Source organism: Aphelocoma coerulescens, chromosome 24 (assembly GCF_041296385.1).
Source record: "Aphelocoma coerulescens isolate FSJ_1873_10779 chromosome 24, UR_Acoe_1.0, whole genome shotgun sequence".
Classification (NCBI taxonomy): Eukaryota; Metazoa; Chordata; class Aves; order Passeriformes; family Corvidae; genus Aphelocoma; species Aphelocoma coerulescens.
This window is the reverse complement of record NC_091037.1, coordinates 6,750,134-6,770,684: the sequence shown is the minus strand read 5'-3', so window position 1 is coordinate 6,770,684 and position 20,551 is coordinate 6,750,134. Positions and strand designations below refer to the sequence as shown.

General features: G+C 44.1%; 1 long non-coding RNA gene across 1 annotated transcript in view; it reads right to left on the bottom strand.

Annotated features, from left to right (window-relative positions):
- Positions 1–20,551, bottom strand: part of LOC138098281 (uncharacterized) — a 37,487-nt gene that overhangs the window by 5,300 nt on the left and 11,636 nt on the right. The window contains exons 3-4 of the long non-coding RNA XR_011146577.1: positions 6,741–6,853; positions 6,529–6,621 (exon numbers count right to left, since the gene is read on the bottom strand). This is a non-coding gene — a long non-coding RNA (uncharacterized lncRNA). The remainder of the gene's footprint in view (positions 1–6,528; positions 6,622–6,740; positions 6,854–20,551) is intronic.

The window sequence follows — 20,551 nt, the reverse complement described above, 5'->3', positions numbered from 1 at the left end:
AGTTAAGCCCCAGAGCTTTCACTGTGTTATCAGTGCAAGGGGGGAGCAGAACATCAAACAACTGGTACATGTGTCCAGGGTGTCCAATCCTCTTATTTAAGGAGCACCCCCAGGTCCCTTAACTCAGTTGTCCCGTTTCTCTGCTCGTAGTCTCAGCCTTATGCTTGACCCTGAGTTGTTTTTCTTCTCACCAGTACCTATTTCCTTGCCCACTCTCCCCAGTCCTTTTCCCATGGCATTCTGAAAGACTTTAATCCCTACTGCCAGGGATCTTACTGCTCCTGGGAGCATCAGGGCTGTCTCAGCTGGTACCTGAGCAGTGTCTTTCACTCAGGGCTTAACCCAGACTGCACAGATCCTCATCGTGTCTGTTTGCAAGGCAGAATTGTTCTCATTTGCCTTCCACCCATTCAAAGACTTCCTGGGGCAGACAAAGTTCCACTTTCTTGCTGGAGGAAACAACAGCAGCAATTGAAGAGTATCTTTAACACAGGGAAGAAAGGTCTCTAGACCCAGCCTGAAAGCCTGTCCCTGCTCCCTGTCTGCCACCAATCTGCCATTAACATTTCTTCATATTCCAGATGTGCTCCTACTTAACTACACTAATATTTTACATTTAAATTCTTCATGGCTTAGCTCCATTTTATGCTCTCATTTTGGGGCAACACCTTTCTTCCCCAGTGACGATTTCATGTTTTGCTGTGAAAGTCTTCCTGCTATATGGAGGAGAAGAAAAAAAGAGAAATAAACTGAAGGAAAGCTCATCTTCCCCTTTTTATAAGATGTCCAAGTCCCTGCACTTCCACCTGCAAGCACTAACTAGGGGTCATTGTGCTAAGTACCCTCTGCACTGTAAGAAGGGCACAGGACCATTTAAGAGAGCTGGAATAGTTCTGGTTGCTGGTTATATTGTGTTAGTAGCTCAATATGAACCTCAGCAACTGAAAATAAAGTGTTTTAACTGTTAAAATAGGCAAGCTTAATATAAAATGAGCTTATATAGGTTATAATTGCACAATGTTTGCCTAGAAGGATGCCATGAAGAAAAAAAAGGTCTAAGCTCTTATAGTAAGGGCATATTATTATAGCTCATCCTTTGTTATATAGAGCTCTTTTTTCTCAATTCTAAGTTTCCCGTTAATGTATTTTTTAGCACAGAAAGAAGAATGTTCTAAGACTTTGTTTCTGAAGTCTTTCTAGCTCACACGAAATTTTATTTTCATCAGCTATGGATCCCTGTTGTAGGCAGGAAATCTCCTTATGAGCTACGGGGGTCAGGGAGCACTTGGAGACTCCCTAGTCTTAATTCTTCTCTGTGTCCTATTCTGTGCTTTGTGTATTAGAGAAAATTATGGTTTCCACAGTTGTAGCTCTAAGTCCAGAAGAATAGCAATACAGAAGCATTAAAGTAGGTTTGTACATTAACACATGGAAGAAGAGTCAAGGCTTATGGAAAGTCTCCTATTAAGAGAGCAGAAAGAGATGATTCCGCTGCAGCTAGAGAATAAATAAAAAATACACAATTTTTCATAGTAAACCAAGTCTCTTTTCAACTTACTACTACTCCTTCATAGCCTGGTAGTGATTAATAGTAATAAAGTAATTGCAGTGAGATGTTTCTGCAGACCTGCATGTGAAAACCCCCATTCTTCCAGAATACTGGGATTGTGAACAGGATCCAGTTTAACAGATTATTCCTGTTCCATTGCCTGCAATGGGATTTTACTGATAGAGGATAAAGATCTGTCTTGTGATCCAGATAAGGCAAAGCTAGAGAATAATTACCAGCTAATTAGGTCTCCATGGTCCAACTCTTTTCTTGGTTGAATAAGTAACTGGTTAACCATAAAGACCTGCATCCTTGAGAAAAGTTGCTCCTTTCCACTTAGTGTGATTTATTTATTTATTTATTTAATATCTATACTAAAGGCAGGACAACATCTTCATTCAGGCAAAGGATGGTGACTGGAGTTGTACTGGTAAGCCACAGCTGGTTGCTGGGAAGGCAAAGAGCAGGTTAAAGGGTTTTCTGTCCCTAATTGTTCTCAGCAGAACTGGTATGGCCACATTTCTCCAAGATGCTCCTTGTGTGCAGGAGAACAAACACCTCTGCCATGTCCCAAAGGGCTCTCTGTGTCTGAGGCACCACTTCAGGCAGAGAGCCTTTGTTCCCCTCTTGCCCAGTTGTCACTTTGCATGCACAAGAACAGGAGATGTGCTGCCTGGCCCATGGGCTGGGATGAACGAGGCTGGTTCTGTTTGGTTCCACAGGGCTTGGCCAGCTGATATTGGGAGGTTCAGCTCTCCTGGGCAAAGGTTCATGTGGGCAGCTGCTGCTTTCTGTCCCCTCTGAAGGGATTTCTGAGAGTGATGTGCATCCAAGCAGGAGCAGAGTGGCTAAAGGTGAGTGTTTCTGGGCTGGTGGTGGTTGTGAATGTTACCCCTTTGTTTGTCACAAACAAACACTTCCAGGTCTAAAATGAGGTGCAAATGGACGAGGATGACAATCACAGACTCACAGAATGGTTTGGGTTGGAAGGGACCTTAAAAGCCCATCTCGTTCCACCCCTGCCATTGGCATGGAACCTTCCAGTATTATCAAAGGCCAGACTGATCAGGAGTTCTGGACTCTCTGTGACCTTTTCACATCATACTGCAAAGGTGGAGAACCCCTTGCAGGTCAGAGTGACAGTAATCCATCTTCCCTAACAGCCTGCAGTGGGATCTCCAGAGCCCTGCTCCCCACTGGGTATGGAGTCACTGTACGAGTAGAGGAAGGTCAGCAGAGCTTCATTAGTTTATCAATACAGTTATCAAGTCCCTGTTTTGGGAGCCTGCTGCCACTGGGCAGGTGGGTGCTGACAGCCTGTCTGAGGCACTAATGACCCGGTCATTAACTGCTGAGGTGAGATGCCTGTTTGTCCTGCTCAGGGCCCTGTGTGCAGTAGGACAGACAGCAGCACCGGAACCCAGATGCTGGCTGGAGAGGCAAGAAAACAAATGTGCCTTTGGTGTGCTTCAGATGCCATCCAAGCCATGTTCAAACAGCCAGACGGAGCTGCTGTGTTCTCAGAACCAACTGACCCTCCCTTTGCAAGTGCTGGGTCACAGACATGCGGGTTATTCATGTTAAAAGACAGGCAACACAACTCTTCCATAAAAGTCCACCAGGCAGACACTTTAACCCCTGTAATCCCTTCCTGTGGTGTATGTGACGCCACATAGATTTATTAATTAAACCCTGTTATCTGGTGGCCACTGTCAATTAAGTGTTTCCTTGTAACATGCATAACGAGGGCTCATTCATTAGCAAATGTTTCCATTACATTTAAGGCTGTGAGTCTCTCTGAGCACTTCTCTTCCCCAAAAAGAGGTACAGAATTGGCTGTGGTTTGAGATTCTGGGTGAAGGGAGGGGAGAGAGAAGTAAAAAACAGGAGGGACAGATAATGGATCTGTTGCTAAACTGAACAATTAGTAAATTATAATTGCCCTGGGAAGGCACAGTGCTGTCTGAAAACAACTCTGTTTCAGGAGATGGATGCAATTCTTGCCACTTGCCAGCACTGTGACCTCGGGAAAGTTGCAACACACCTTTTTTTGTTGCTGTTCTTTGCTTTAACAGCTCTCTGGAGAATTCTGTGTACAGCTGAAAAGGAACAACCTCACATGCGGGGCCTGCATCTTGATCAGTGCCTCTGGAATGGGCTCTCACGGAATAATACGACCCAATAATTCATTGCAAAATGTGCTGACACTCTGCTAAAAGTACCAGCTCCCTGAGTTGTGTTACTAGAAATAGTCACATCTCTGCCTGATAAACTCTGACTGCTGAGAAGTTAAAGCACCAAAAGACTGAACAAAAAAAGGGTTCTTTCAGGAAGTATCTGTAGTAATAAAATCTTCATGATTTTAAACAAGTACTAAAAGTCCTTCAGACCTGATATGATGTTCAGAACATTAGATTTTGGTTAAACAGATCTAATAGAATAATTAATCCACTCGCAATGTTAGACAGAGTTCTTTCCAGCAGCTGCCCCTAGAGAAAGAAAGAAAGGACTAACTGAATCCAAGGCTTTTAAGTACATGCCTGTCAGTTGTGCTGGAGCAGCTGCTGGGAGATGGAGCTTTAGTTCCACCTTCTGGTAAAATTTGCAGTTGCAAGTCTTTTCTAAAAACAGGATTTAAATTAAAAATTGAGATATTCAATTAATCCAAGGCTCGTTCTAAATGAAGCTCAAAGCATGTCAGACAAATCACAAAGTCTGCATGTCAAGGAAAAAAGTAATCAAAGCATATTTAGAGATAATGACAAACAGTCAAAGAAATGATACTCAGCCAGTAACTTGTTGGCTGGCTTAGCCCTCAGAACGACATTATTAGTGCTGCAGTGTTGTTAGGTCTTTGTACAGTGATCTCAAGGCTTTAAATGTATTACACCGACAAAAGGAAGGAAAACCTCTTGTAGAGATTTATTAGCTGCCAGAGAGCCTGGAAAAAGATGGGAATGGAAATTTGGCTGTCAGGCTGTGCAGGTCCTGCGCGGTGCCCCGCTGCTGTTGGAGTGCTGCAGTAGGTTACTGGATGCCAGCACTGGGGAGTGGGGTCGGCAGCAAACCCTGAGAGAATCCCACAGCAAAGATTCAAGTCAGATGTTCCCCCCTCTCCCAGGTCCTTTGCAGCCAGACTGAGGGAGCACATGGAAAAGGCAACCTTATCGAATCAAAATCACTGGGAAAACGAGACAATGCCATCTGGCTCCTCCGGAGAGAGCTGAAGACCATGCTGGCACTATCTCAGGCAGGCTGTGCACTCATCCTTCCCCACACATTCCTGGGACATTTCTAATCATAACTGTGAATGGCATCCCGCAGGGCCTTTCTGGGATCAGGTTCCACTCTACAAGTGCCCAATCCTGTGTTTGGAGGCAGCAGAGCTCCCACTAACATCCATTGAAACACAGCCTGCCTCGCTGCCATCAGAGCTGCTATTTCATGGAGGGCCCATTTATAAAGTTTTTAATAGAACATAATTTAGACTTTCAGAGTATCATCATGTCTATTCAAACGTGCAATATTTTAGGAAGCCAGCAAAAGACAGGCAAGCATAAAATGACATATTCCTTGTCCTGTCTTCTGGATTGTTCTAGAGTAATGTGTATATAATCAATTATGGAGAGCAAAAAATAACATTATTTTTAAGAAGCCCACTTTACTTTTCTGCCTTTTTAGTGTCGGCATGTTCACACAATTCAGCCTGGATTGAAGTGATAATGAGTAACTCAGCACATGGCCCTGTCTGCTCAGTTTATTATCCTGCATTCCTATCTGACTATCTAATCTAAGATGCTTTTAAAGGACCCATCACCAAAATATTTAAGTGCTGCCACAGGATCTAATTACTAATCTTCAGGAAGAAACACTGGCTTTGCTGCAGATTTGGAGTAAACCCCCCTTAAATCTTTCTGAAGGTTGAAAAGCAAACATGTATAAAACATAAAACTGCCTTTCCTCGTGCGTGTCTGGGAGCACTGGATGCAGGATGCAACACAAAACTATTGTTCTATCAGAAACCGAGGTGTTGTTTTACACTGCACGAGACCATGAGTCATTAAAACGGAGCTGTACCACGGCCAAGGAATGGTTTACATTGGCCTGTGTTCTTCATCACTCTCTTTATTGGTTGGCTTTTCTTTGAGCTTGTTTCCACAGCATTTGAGTGCCCTGCAAGTACTTGTGGATTCATTTTCCCAACATCCACAGATCAGGCAATATTATCCTTTTTTTTTACATGTGGGGAATTGGAGGGAAAGATGAAGGATGAGATTTGTCTAGGGAAATAAGTGTGATTTTCACGGCAGCATTCCAAGTGTAACCAGATGTCTTATGTCATAGTCCTTCCCTGAAGGATCTCTACTGATCTAAATAGAGCATTTTCCCTTGTCTCCTGACAAGCCAAGGACAGGTTCACCAGCTGGACCAAATAAAATCACAGCCAAAGTCTGCATCCTTCTGCTCAAAGAAGTTATGAAAACACTTAAGGTACAATAGGCTCACAGTTACAGTGTTGAATACAGACCTACCGTAGAAAATTGGGGAATAGAAGACTAGGGAATGAGCCTGGGATGAGTATTTTATACTTGTTATAGAAACCATCTTGCCTAAATCTAGGTCATTCCTTCCTTCTGTTCCTAAGTCACTACCAGCCTTATCCTCAGTTCCTGCCCATCAGCACTATCAGGACTGTCCTGCATATCCATGTTTCTGCATAGTTCTTCATCACAGAGAGGAACAGCCTCATGAATCACATTCTTGTGTCCCAGAAGAGGGGAAGACACTAATGGTCTTCAGTCCACACAGGTTTCCTCAGCTCTGTTTGCTTTCCATCAGTCAAAGTATGATTTTCCTAAAAGCACTGGAAAGCACTGTGTGGGCACAGCCTGATTTGGGGTTTGGGAGGACAGGTCAGTTTGTAGCAGTACATTTGAGCTGAAAAGGAAACCATTGGAGCCAATTCCATTGTAACTCACCTGGCACTGTGGTGTTACTGGTGTAACTGTGTTTTTAAACAAACATCCACAGACAGGGCTCCCCAGGCTCATGCAACAACCACCAGCCACTTCCTGCCATGGACAGAAGCATAAACCACATGATCTGAACTCCCGCCCAGCCTTCTCATCCCATTTTCCAGTCACCCTCCTACCAAGCGATGGCAGCACATTCACAGAGTCCAGGCACGTACCATAAAGTTACCCACTGGCTCAATGCAGATGTCCTTGGACTGCTCTGGTTGGTGATTCTGGGGTGAAACAGCATCTTTAGAAAACCATCCACAAAGCCTTCCTGTGATGGAACCTGTAACAGGGAATTCACACGTCTGCTGAGACTGCAATATCAAAGCTTTGTATCTAATTTGAATGCATTCAGCTCTAGCATCTAAGTGCTGATTTAATAAGATTGTTTGGTGTTTTATTTGTAATGTGTTGACTTCTACTTATTATTTTGCTTCGTAGTGCATTTAGTTGTTTCTTTTTAAAAATGCTTTTACTAGGCTGGCACCCAGTTGGGATGAACATCCTTTGTGTGGGATGTTGAATCCCTGTGCAATAAAAATGGTCCCTTTCACCAAGATTTTACACTCTAATGTTATTCCTTTTCTCTGGGGCATCGTCATAGATGATGAAGCCCCTTTCCTCCCCTGTCACCTCCTGGGCAGAGGTCAGAGGGAATACTGTTACCCTGCACACTCCTTGGGAAAGCTGCCTGTCTGCTTCATACTGGGTGGTTTGCATGGTGTAGTGAAGGGGCTGGAATGAGCACCAATAACACTCCTCTTCCTCCCTATATTCTCCCATAATTATATAATTCATTATATTTGTTACTTGAAAGCCACTAAAATATAAACCAGCCTCAGCCTTGAAGTGTTCATGCCGGGAAGGACAAAAGAAGAATTTTAATGACACTGGGACTGAGCACATAAACTATCATTAAAAAAAAATCAACCATGCAAAGCTTGGGAAATCTCTTAAAGCCAGCATTAGGAGGGAGATGGGGAGGTGGTGTTGTCCTAAAGGTGGGGAAACAGAGAAGTGCCTGCAGCCAGTACCAGAGTGGCCTTCAGCTGCTGAGTTTGGGGTTTCCAGAGCTGAGCCCCTCTGACTTCTGAGTCCTTCCCCACTCAGAGCTCGTTCAGAATGCCATGCCCACGATCTCCGGTTAAAGAAAAACACTCTCCCGCTCCGTGAGCCTCACCCACTGTCCCCCTCTGCTCTTCTGCCACGCCAGAGCCCGAGCTCAGCTCCGCAGTTACCAGAGGTACCAGCAGGAGTGAAGGAGAGCTGGGACGGAGCTGGATACAGAGCGCCAGAAAAGACAGGAACAGCAGGGGGAGGTATCAGGCCAGGAAAGCCAAGGATATGCGTGTAACCAGGAGAAATTCCTGCCTTGTGCTGCTAGAAGAGAGAATCACTAAGGTCGCTTTGGGTCTGCATGTCTCCACGGTGGGACACAGTGGGCCCTAAAGTAACTGTGCATAAGGTAAAGGGTTTACAGGTGACAGGCAGAGACAACCCTTTGTGCCCTGCTCAACTGCACAGCAGTGCACATCTGTGAGCCCTTGGAAGGACAGAGGCACTGGAGGGACAGGGAAATGTTTTGCCCTGTGGGGGTATTTCTAAGTGCTGCCGGCCTCTCATGTCTAAGGGAGAAAGGCAGGGATGCCACGTGCATCTCGGAAAGAGGATGTGCTCTCACCCTGCCAACACATGGGTGCTCTCAACAACCAGAGGTTCCCAAGAACACATCTGGAATCACTTTCAGCAGCATCTGGAAGCTGTCATGAGCTGCAATGAGACACAGTTGTTTAATTATTCTGGGTCCATATCCTTTGCCACTGTGAAGTTGCCAGTGGCCATTCAACCTCCTCAGCACAGATCCCAGCAGACCAGCCCTGTGTGCTCCTCATCACATGGAACACGTGTGACGGCACAGGAGCATCAGCTTCACCTTCAGCCCTGCCCTGATGGTGTCCAGCACAAGGAAACAACCATGGCAAGTTCACTGTTACAGCAAGAGGAACGAAATGAAAAGGAAAACGTCTTACGTACTGAAAGAGCCTAGAACAACACTCTAACAGAATCATAGAATACGGGATGGAAAGAACCCACAAGGATAATCAAATCCAACTCTTAGCCCTGCACAGGACATCCCTAAGAATCAGAGAATTAATCTGTGAGAGGAGAGAAAGGTTCAGTCATAATTTATCTCACCACCAGACACAAATGAAGATTTAATTCCCAACATCAATCCATTCTTTCATGAGAAATCCATCAAGAAATCAATTTCCAGCAGCTGTAGGGCTAACATTCTCTTGTGAGATATGCTGGAAGAGGAGAGGAGTATGAAAGTACCCAGGACAGACTTCTATTTCATCATTATACTCTCAGTATCTCGTGCTTTTTTACCAATACAGAACAGATGGATTTTCCACAGAAGATGCTCCTTTTTGTTTCCCTATCTCTTTACCAACATCTTTGCTGCTGGCAGTGAAGGAGTTAAGCAGACTGTACTGTGCATTTTACTCATAGCACAAAGGGAGAGGGCTAAGGAGTCTTGCTGATTATCCCAGTGGTGAACTTTAAAAGCTTCTTAAGCTGAACTTCCTTTGGAATCGTTTGCATCTTCCCTTTCCACCTCCAGCTATGCCTCTGAGGTCAGTGTCTTGACCCAGGGTGGATGGGATTAGAGAAGGAGGGAGGCTGATGCCTACACTCAGTTGACTGTTTCAGAGTGGGATGGTGCTCCCTGTGCTAACAGGAAGCAGAGAAACATGAGAAAAAAATCAAATAAAAATAATAGAAACCAAACAAGTGTTGAGAAGTCTGGGGGAAAGAGGAAACATGAAAGTACGTGGGATACAAAAGGACAGAGTGCACTCACACAGCAGTGGCTGCGGGGGCGTGAACAAGATGTATGGAAAATGCAAAGGAATGACAGAGAAATCACTAAACCAGGACCAAATTCCAAAGGATACATCTAAGAGTTCAGCTCGTGCTGCAATAAACAGCCAGATGGCTGTGTATCCCAGAGAGACGCTGCTGGGAAAGGAAATGGAGAGGGAAAGAGGGGGCGAGCAGGGTCACCTACACATGACTCTTCCATTCCCAGTGAAAGAGGAAAAGGAAATGTAGATTAAGAGGGGTCTTCACGGCCCCAGCAGTGGCTGAGCCAGCACAGGAGGCAGAAGAAGCCAAAGAATGTCTTTGACCCCTTGTGCTCACATATTTTTCTTACCCTCTTCCTTCTCATTGTCCCCCACCATTCCAGCTCCCTCTTCCCTGCACACCAGCCATTCCTCCATTCCTGACAGTCCCTCTGCAATTTTCAGAGGCCCAGAGCAAGGACTGGTTTCTGGCACCCTGAGCTGTATGTCCAGGGCTCATATCCTGCCTTCTTTTGGAGCTCTTGAGCAGAGTCTGTCTCAGGTCACCCAGAGGAAGCAGTGAGACAAGGCTTTATTCTTAGAAAAAGCGCTCTCTGGCATCCCCCAAAGATCCACAGGATCTTCCAGACTCATCTTCACCATGAAAACAGGAAAAAACAGCTCCTCTACTAATACAGCAATCCAGGCTGGCGTTCCCACACATAGGACAGCTATGGAAAATAATGTGGATTTCAGATTGCATCAATTAGCTCAAAAGCAGGACATCTTCTTGTTGTCCCAGAACTCCCTGTGTGATCTTGCATAAGTCATCCACTCAGCCTGTGTCTCAGTTTCCTCAGCTCTGAAACAGGGAAGAATGCTGACCTTGCTTTGTACAGGACCCCAAGATTTTGTATTGAAAACAAGAAAACAGTTTAAAGAAGCATTATGGGATGAATCAGGTGCTATTAGTGTCTTCTCTAAACAAGATTTTAAAAGCTTTGGCCCTTCAAGCAGTTGTGAAGGTAAGAAACATCAGGGAATTTCAAAGAAGGGTTTTGTTGTTGTTTGGGTTTTTACTGGGGTCCTTTTCTGGCTTGAGCTGTAGTGTTCCACAGTGAATATGGATTATTTTATCCCATTCAGCTAGGATCCATCAAAGACAAGCTCGCACTGAAGGCAGAGAGATGAGAGAGTGTTCTTGATACATCATTTAGAGGTTCATAGACCCTGACCCACAGCGTGAAGGGCAGCAGCAAGAAAGGCAAAGCCTGGAGCCTCAGTCAACTGGCAAAACAAAAGCAAATAAAACAGAAAAACCCCACAATATTGTTCTGTTCTGCTTTGATAAAGCTCCTTTTCATTGACTAGTACTGTATTACCTGTACTCAACTGTACCTGTACAAATGTACAATTGAATCTTCAATTAAAATTAAATTACTCTGGGAAATGAGGGAGCTGAGTTACACAGAAAGAGCCTTCCTAAAAGGCAGAAAAAGCTTGGACATTAAATCAAGATTAACCAGGTTTTTTTACTTCTGTCTGCAGCTGGAAAGAGTCTCATGTGGAATAAATCCAGAAAGCTGAGTGTCCCATGTACAAGTACAGATTCCAAGCACTTCTGGAATGCCAGTTCAGGATGTGCAGCCTTAGATCTCCTCTCTGCTCCACCACGGAGCTGCCAGGCTGCCCGAGCCCAGCCCAAGGGGACTGGAGCAGCTCATGGAATGGAAAATAGTAGGAGCAGTATGGTGTTATCACTGGCAATGCCAGTGGGATTCCTGGAGAAAACAGTACCAGAAGCCATTCCTCAAGACCTATTCCCATTCCAGCTGTAAAGGGCTGACAGTTTGTTCTGCCCAGGAATACAAAACTGTGAGAGATGGGACCTGTGAGCAAAGGCTCTCAAGTGGAGGGAGACATAAAAACCAGGCTGCAAGTTGCACTCCCTCCACCACTCTGGAAGGTTAATACACCAGGCTGATTTACCCAAGCTTTAAAAAAGTAATATATTCAGAGAAGGGAAAACTAGACTGGTTTTGCTTTTCCCCTCTTTCCTCTGTATGCCACCTACTTCAGGTTGAATAAGGAATTATTTCTTCTAAGCTTTTAATTTTAGCATCACTGTTTGTAAATTATTTTCCTTTTTACATGTCTGCCTTTAGAAGGAGATGAAAGCCTGCTGTGAGGAAGATGTTAGTAGTACTTCTGTTCCTGGGTGCCTGACTGGCAGGGTGCAGCACTTTGAGAAGTCAGCATTTTTAGGGCTGTTTGCTTTCACCTGGTTTAGAACCTGCTGACTAAGCAGGGAAATAAAGAGACTGGGATGGAGGGGCTGGCTCAAGCAGGAGGGAGACAACAGACTGCCACAACACCTTGCTAAAGGATCCCTTTTACACTGAGACTGCTAATAATGCTGCAGATGCTTTTCACACCCCTTCCACCCCATGAGCAAGAGCTGAATATTAAAAGAATGGTTTCATGGATAAAATAGTAAACCAAGTCCTGCAAATTTTATAGATCATCTTTAGTAAGTCCCTGTGTGGTAACCCAACTGTAGAAAACCAGTTTGCTTTTCTGCCTTGTCTTTTGAGGCTGTGTTTCTTTGGTGACTCACGTGACCCACCCAGCATCTCCCCACGGGGATTTCTGTGTCTCTGAACACCCCACACTGGGAAAATCACTGGCTGAATCCTGGGACACAAGCCTTGGCCACCAGTCTCATTTCCCCTCAGATCACTCCTGGCACTTGGAGGAGCAGAAGCCTGTTTCACTGAGTGGCTCAGATTCCAGAGCCCTGGAGCAATAGAAATTGAAACACACTGTCCAGAAAGATTTAATAAAATAGTCTTTCAGCCACAAAGATGGGCACTAAGCCATTCCCCTTTGCTGAGCAACATTCCTTGGCTGACAGGCAATCAGAGCCCAGAAGAGCCAGAACACAGGAAAGAGAACAATTCTCCAGAGTTAAAACAATTACAGCATGGAAAGCATTTGTATTTCTGGGCTGTTGCAGTAACTGAGACAAATGCACATCTCTACCTGCCACAGCATTTGCAATATCTCCTTCTACAGAACAGCCCAAGGTAAACAGGAATTCAGTGGAATTTGCCCTAACTTCCCCCACACTCCTGCTTTTGGAGCCAAAAATCCCTACCTGCACCATCAGATCAGATAAAGATTTAACTGTATCTTTGGTGGAGTTTTCCTTGACTCACTTAATGACGTGTGGGGGCATTTTTATTATCATCATCTGCATTGCAGGAGTATCTCAGATCCCAGTCATAACCCAGCAGAACCAGTTGTTGTACAGAAAAACAGCAACAGGCTTCACCCCAGGAAATTCCTCTGATCAGACTTGCTGAATCCTCCTTGTGTCCCATACACATATACACAGCTAGTTCCTACAAGTGGAAGGGGATTTACACTCACAGACAACTTCACTCTCTGGAATTAAAGCCAGTTCATACAAATAAATAATAAAATAATAAAATAATAAAATAATAAAATAATAAAATAATAAAATAAAAACAAAATAATAAAGCCAGTTCATACAAAATTAGGCTCCCTGAAACCATCAAGCTGGAAAACAGGCCCATATATTTGCTTACTGAGAACAGGAAGAGGTCTAGGTCCATTAAAACTGGTGAAAACTTCCTAGAGGATAATGCCAGTAAATGGAGAGGAACCTTTTAGACAGTCTTGCACACTTCTTAAAAATTGTCTTACTTGGATGACACAATTCAGGCCTAAACTAGACACTGCACAGCACAGTGATGAAAAAACAAAAAAACCTGACAAAAAACCCCAAATAAATCCCCCAAAGCTGTGCTTTCATCTAGGACTCTCAGACTCAAGTGATTTTTTTGTTGTTGTTGCTGTTGTTTTTCCTTCCAAGAGATTTTATCCAAGCAGAACTGAAGACCACATACACTTCTCTGAGTTTCTGGGGATTCTGCAGCAGCTCTGATCAGGCAGTTCTGCGTCAAGGACTCCTGAACATATCCACTGGGTATGTAAAGCTCATCCCTGCAGCACCTGCAGAGCAAGACGAGGGCTTGCAGCAACTTAGGAGGCATTAAGCATGCAGCTCACAGCCCGTGCATGCAGAGTGACTCACGGTGCTCAGAATGTGCTGCACGGAATACCTGAGCAGAAACGTGGCACTTCTGCGCCTCTCTGGCAAGACAAACACTGTCCTTGTGACAGGGACTTGGGGAAAGATTGTAAATGCACAAACCTAAAGCACCTAAGATGTGCAGCAGCTGGAGATACTCTATTGTAAGGCTCCAGCTCTATCTAGAGGCTGGTTTAGAGCCAGTTCACGAATTTAGAAATAAGCTGCAGGGGTCCATTCCACCCTCTGGCAACTCCTTTGGTTCTCTCCTACCTAGATCCACATTTGAGCAGCCCCTCCAGTGCCATTCAGCAGGAGCTGTGGGCACTGACCCCCAACAGATCACACCCTGGCCAGCCCCGCTGCCTGGATTCCCCAGCTCAGGGGATGTTTTAAGGCACCTGTATTCACACCTTGCCCAATCCTCCCCTTTGTGAAGGGTCAGCACCCTGAAGAGCTGCTACTTATCCATGCCAGTGATAATTTCCTAGAGACAGACTTTAATTTTAATGATGTCAGTCGCTTTTGCTTGGCACAGGATTCACAGAGCTCATTTTGTGTTTTCCTCCTTCCTCTCTGAGGCACTGCAGAACCTTCACAAAAACGCCCCCGGTCAGTGGGCTCATCTCTGGGATGGAGACAAGTACTGAACCTCCAGGTATGGAAACAAGCCTTAAAAGGCACTTTGTGCTCCTTCATGGGAAGCAACATGAGGACAAAGGTCTGTCTCGTCCTCCTCTCTCACCAGTAAATAAGTTTATTCCTCAATATAAGAAAGAATAAGTGTGGCTAGAAGGAGCAAAGGGAAGAGAGAGCTCTCTGAAATGAGTAAAGGAATTCTAGTAATTGAACAGCTCATATTTTGACACCCTGAGTTATTAAATTTTGAGAACCGATGAAATATCTCTCTAGACATAGCACTGCAGCCTGAGTGCCAGGATAAATACCAGAGCTTAGGCAGCCTGATTTTCCACACAGATACACTGTCCATGGGCTCAGGCAAGCCTATAGTTGCTTCTGGTGGAGAAAATCTTTAGGAAAAAGCCTCAAAAGGAGAAGGTGGCTCTGAAGGCAATGGATTCCATTCAATAACCTTGGCTAAATTATTACATTAGAGCCTGTACCTCAATATTCCTGCAAACTCTTCAGTTTCCTATGGATTTTACTGAAAGCTCGGGAACCTCCTCCCACACCATCCCCTCCTCCAGTTTCTCCAACCTGCTGCATTTCCAGCTCTTTTCTGTTCCAACAGCAACTGATGGGAACTACTCCCACAAGCCAAATTTGGCACAGTGCATCACTACCTAAGTATATACTTGGCTTTTCACTTGCAACCTGAAATGCGCCATGGATGCGACTAGACTGCAAATTTAATATTTCACAATGAAACTAAATTATTTTTACCCTCCAAATAGCTGGGAGCATTGCTGTTAATAACTAATAATCATCCCTTGCACATACGTAGCATCTTTCATTCAAAGGTCTCAAAGCACTTAATAAGCAACAATTAATTAACCCTGTAACATCTCCCTGCTGTAATAAAATCATCTATATAAGGAAAAATTGTACCATGGGTGATTCTGGTTCCAGTAATTTCATCAAAATGCAGCAGACATGTCACAGCTGTTGTAGTGCAATGCAACAAATGGTGGCAGCCTGAGAAAGAGCCTAAAAAGTTCTGTATGAGGCCCCGGAGAGGGATTAAGGAAAGGAGAATGTATATAGGTAACTCATAATATTACAGGGCAGCATGGTTTAATACTTCTCTTTTATAGATCCATTAATCACCAGTATAATTCTGTTCATCATGTTCACATTAGGTTAAAAGTACCCTGCAGAATCCTCCCAGGAACCTTGATCTCCAGCTCCCACAGAAACAACTGAGTCAAGGCTTCCAGCCTCTGAAACAAAGTTTATGGATCAGTTGGACAGGATTGCCTGAAGAAGGCAAATAAGTTTGTGTGTCCAGCTGATGCTTAGAACACTTTTGAGACTTTCAGGCTAAAACAAGAAGAGCAGTAAGTGCTAATATCTCAGACCCCAGGGTACTACATTTGCACTCAGGGAATAACAGCCATTGTCTCACAGCCCCTTAATATCTAAATGTTTATGGCATACTCTCAAAAGGCCAGTTTGGGAATAATTTGTGTTTCACTATCAGTTTGGATGAAGCTGTCTCTCATCTCTTCTTTTTCAGTGCTGCATTAGCTTATTTCCTACCCTTTTGTACCTCCCTTTCAGTAATAGCTGTCCTATCTTCACGTACAATTATGATATTTTAGTCCAAGGCAAAGGAAAATGGAATTTGTTCCTTTAGAGAGCTTTCCTCTGCACACAATGCCTTAAGGCATCTGCCTAGATTTATGTAATCTGACAGCTTAAAGACAGAACAATAATAATAATAATGATGATGGCAAGACTTGCCCTTTTTTTCCAGCAGCTCTCAAAGCAATGCAGTGCTCTTCATCAATAATTAAGTCTTACACCATTGCCAGTGTTTTTGTAAATGCGAAATCTTAAGCACACAGTGTTTAAAAGGACTTAGGGGGGTCACAGGAGTTAGTAATGCATTTAGAGAGAGTCCAAATACCCAGACAATTGTGGCAAGGCCTAATTTCTCCTTATTCCTCTCCACAAGGTAATTAAATGTGTTTCTAGTGTGCTGATTTATAAGAAGCAGCTGTACTTCATACCCCGCTGCTCTCCTTTTCCTTCCAGACCATCAGACTGGGTCAATCCCCAACACTGAACTCCAAGGCAGTGTTTGAAATGCTAAACCTTGCAATGTCATACCTGAGGTTTCACAGGGTGCTGGACCACAGACTGCTGAGACTGAGTTACCTGCTATTGTCAGGCAAAAATCACACAGCAATAAGGGACTAAAATCTTACCAGGTGTAGCATTTTATTGAAGGCAGAAACTCCAGACCAACTTAAATCAGTCAAAGCTGTGGTAGCAAGACTTGAAGGAAACTGTTAGCATGCATAAAACCATCAAGATCTGGAGTTTCATCATGATAAAAAGAGAAATATTTTGCTTCAATGTTTATGGCAAACTTCAGAAGAGACCCAAAACAAGACTGGGGTGAGATTTCCCCCACACATTCACTTTATTGCCTAAACAAAGGAGAATCAGGTTATTTCCATCAAAGCTCCATCTTGTGCTGTACAAAGAGCAGAGTTTTGGCAGAGCTTGGAAATTAAAGGCAGCACTGCCAGAGTGACAGTGTGGCAGCCAGTCAGCAATGAAAGTGTTAACCTAAGTCTGGGCTTGTATTGCCCCAAATCGCTGCAAAAGCAGCAGGAAATAATCAACTTCTCAGCTCAGAAGGCTGAGGATGCCCCAGCTGTAACTTCAGCTGTGGAGGCAACCACCCCTTGAAACTTTCAGCTTGTTTCATACCCCAATTCCTCCTGAATAGGAAGCTAATGAGTGGCATAAAAGGCACTGCTAATTAAAAGCTTCTAAGATGCCAAACCTTCTCCATGCTCAGGCTCAAGTCAGCAGTTCTGCAGGGCTTGGTTCAGGCTGCACACCAGCCCACAGCCCCTGGCAGCAGCAGTCAGATATTTGGGAAGACGTTCAGCCAGTATTTAACCCACTGCTAAGAGAAGTCCACATCTTGTTTAAATTTCTCAGTTTGCTCCTGCTAGGAAACATTTGACATGACAGAGCTCTGTCAAATGGCTCAGAGGTTGTGGTTTCTGTCTAGAGGACCCAAGCCAGTGTTCTAAACATGCAAGGAGCACTCCAGCTTGGTGAAATCAAAGAAAATGTAGTTATTCTACCTCAACAAAAGTAGTGCTGTGCAGAAACAGGCCCCAAATTCTCAGGCCCCAGCAGAATTCCTACCACACAGGGCCTGTCTTACAAAAGGCTGTGTGTTTCTTGCAAATTAAGAGGCACTGCCTATGTTTGCCATTAAGGCCTGTTTGGTACATCAAAAAAAAAAAAAAAAAAAACCAAACAAAAACCCAAAAAAACCAAACAAACCCAACCAAAAATCATGCTGGAGGAGGAGAATGTTCTGTTTTACAGAGCTTTCAGTATTCATTTCTGCCTTGATACAAATGAGGCAAGCAAATCTCACCCAAATGGAAATCCATTTCCTTGCTGTTATGGTACACAGGACAGAGCAGCTCATCAAAACGAGGGAAAAAAAGGGAGAAAAGGAGATCAATTCACAGCACGTCAGTCACATCTCCCAGGCTCCTAGCTGCCGAAAAATTAAGCAACAGAATCTACTTGTAATTGCCAAGTTCCTAATGTCCTCAGATGAAATAACTTCACCCTTACAAACTGCCCTTACATGAAACCTTTGAGATGAGAATCTCTGTATTTCATGTAAAGCACCTGATGCTGCAGCAGTGGCTGAGAGCTGTCAGCAAGCAGTGCCATTGCCCCAGCTGCACCCTTCACCTACACACCTAACTGGGAATCCCAGCTTCACAAATGAAAAATCTAAAAGAACTCAAGCAAGGAAGGTGGGTGACTGTTCTGAAGTGTGTTCTCATGACAATTAAAAAAGGTTTCTTCAGTCCTCCATGGCTGGCTGTAGAGAAGACCAGATATCAAATTAAACACAAAGCATGGGACATCCTCCTCTCATTTTGCTCCAAATCTGTGCACAGGATGAAGAACTTGCTTTGCAAGGAATGCTCTTGTTTAAATGGCTTGATAAATTGGATTCCTTTGATGCTGTTTGCTCTTGCCTTCCCTAATCTCTCCTAATCATAATGATTTTTTTTTTTGTCTGCAATGCATCTGACCTACTTCCACATTCCCCCCATCCTGCTGTTCTTTTCTATCTATATTCTCTGTGAAGTATCTGTATTTTTCTGCCTTTTCCATTAAATTTATTCCAAAAAAATTAGGATCCTCAGGCAAATGAGGAGAGGTTTTGATTCTCACCAGCCAATGAACCCTGGAAACCACATGCTCAGATTTTTCCCTTTTAACCAGTCCAGGCATCAACCTTTGTCAGTCCCAAGACACCGTGAGTCTACAAGGAATTTGTTGAACTATTTGAACCACAGGACTCTGACAGAGAGCTACAAAATGCAAACAGATGCAATTTTTAATCGCTCCAGCAAAAAATGAATTTGGCAATTAAAGAAGTAACTTTGACACAGGAACAGAAGGAAAATAACTGGCTTTAAACAGTGGCAGGTGCATCACTTCAGATAAATTATACACCATCCATCCCGAATGCTGCCTGAAGCAGAAGGATAGCCCAGGGATTAGGGTTTTAATAGAGAATTTAGAATTAGGGATTACAGTCCCTGCTCCACTCCAGCCGGCCTCTGCAGCTTTGGCCATTTACAAAATAGTGTTAACGATTTTCCTCCTCTCTCAGCAATACTAAAAGAGCAGAAATGCCAAATATTTTCAGGCTGTTAAGACCAAATACAACCTAAAGTAAATAATTTTTGGATGGGATCTGCTGTAATTTTGCACAGACCTAAAGAGGCCCTGACCTGAGCAGGGAAACACTTCAACTCATGTGTGAATTCTGGTATAATCCAGGAGAGAAGAGCAAAGCCCATTTACACCCCCATCTCAGCAGTCAGATTAGTTTGGGTTGCAAAGGACCTTAAAGCTCACCCAGTTCCACCCCCTGCCATGGGCAGGGACACCTTCCACTAGACCACTAGACAAGGTTGTTCCAAGCCCTGTGCAACCTGGCCTTGAGAGTTACCTCTCTTTGTGTGTGTGTGTGTTTGTCTTTTTGTACTTGTTTGTAGTTTGGGCTTTTTGGGCTTTTTTTTTGTCTGAGACCGAGACAGTGGTGCAACATCTGCCATAAAGCCAAGGAAAGAGCAGCTGGTTGAATGCAAACCACTTCCAGGACAGGTAGGTGCTGATGAGGACCTAAGTGCCACAGTGCAACTGAAAACAGCATTTTAGCCCAAATATCAGTATGTGAGGTTATCCCTTTTTGACACAGAATGTAGCAATAAAATAGAAGAAGGACTCAGTCTGAAGAAATCTGTGACAAAATCACACTGAAGACCTTGGGACAGTTATTATTTCTGTTCAGACCTTAATTATTTTCCATTTTTTGCCACCTCCACTCTTCCCTGGAGATCAGGAGAGGTAATAGAAAAGCAGCTTTTACATCAAGAAAGTAATTTCTTTCCTTCTTTCTGGCAAACTCCACTAGGAAACCATTCGCAGAGGCCTCGCCTCCAGATTCAAATTTGAGAGCCAGCCCTGCTGCAGACCCTGCACCCTTCTGTGCCAGTGAGGCCCCAGTTTTCACTCCACGTTTTGAGTGTCTTGTGACCAAATAAGTAAGTTTTCTGTCTGCCCTGGGAACATGGCTATCTGGACATACTTGTCTTTTGGGTTAGCCATCCAGCTGAGTTCAGCAGGAGCCAGGCAGCTCCACTGGTGGTGTGGCTTGTGCTGTGACTACAAGGCAGTGAAGGATAACTGATCAAGTAACTGGAAATACAATGTGTGTTATCACCAGGCAAAGTGTAGTCACTCAGTCCTGGAACTAATACTGGAAGATTTGGGAAAAGCCGTACAGAATCCTTGACAAAACTTGGGAAAAAATTAATAATCAAGAGTCCTAATTCCCCTTGTGTGTGTCAATGCTTCCTAACTAATTGCTTCAGAAGCAGTGTTTGGTTTGCTGCAGCATGGGAGAGTGGAGAACCTGGGCCCGTGTTCAGGGAACAAAATGTTTAGAGCCAAGTGAGCAAAGACAAAAGGACAACAGGAATCAAAGGGGGTTGTATCTGATCCAAGAACACAAGGCAGTTGGAAAACAGCCTCTGAAGTAAATTGCAAGAAATGGCAGGTACCATTGTAGCCAGAGAGCTGAGAAACAAAGATATTTCCTGAGCAATAAACCAAGTAGCATTACACAGAAGAAGAACTTAATTGAAAAGGACAACCATCCCCACTCCAGCTTCCACCACCTTTAACATTTTGTGACAAACCAACAAGACACCCTAACACTGCAGCATCCAAGGGGCTCTCATTTTACCACAGAACCTGTGGAGCT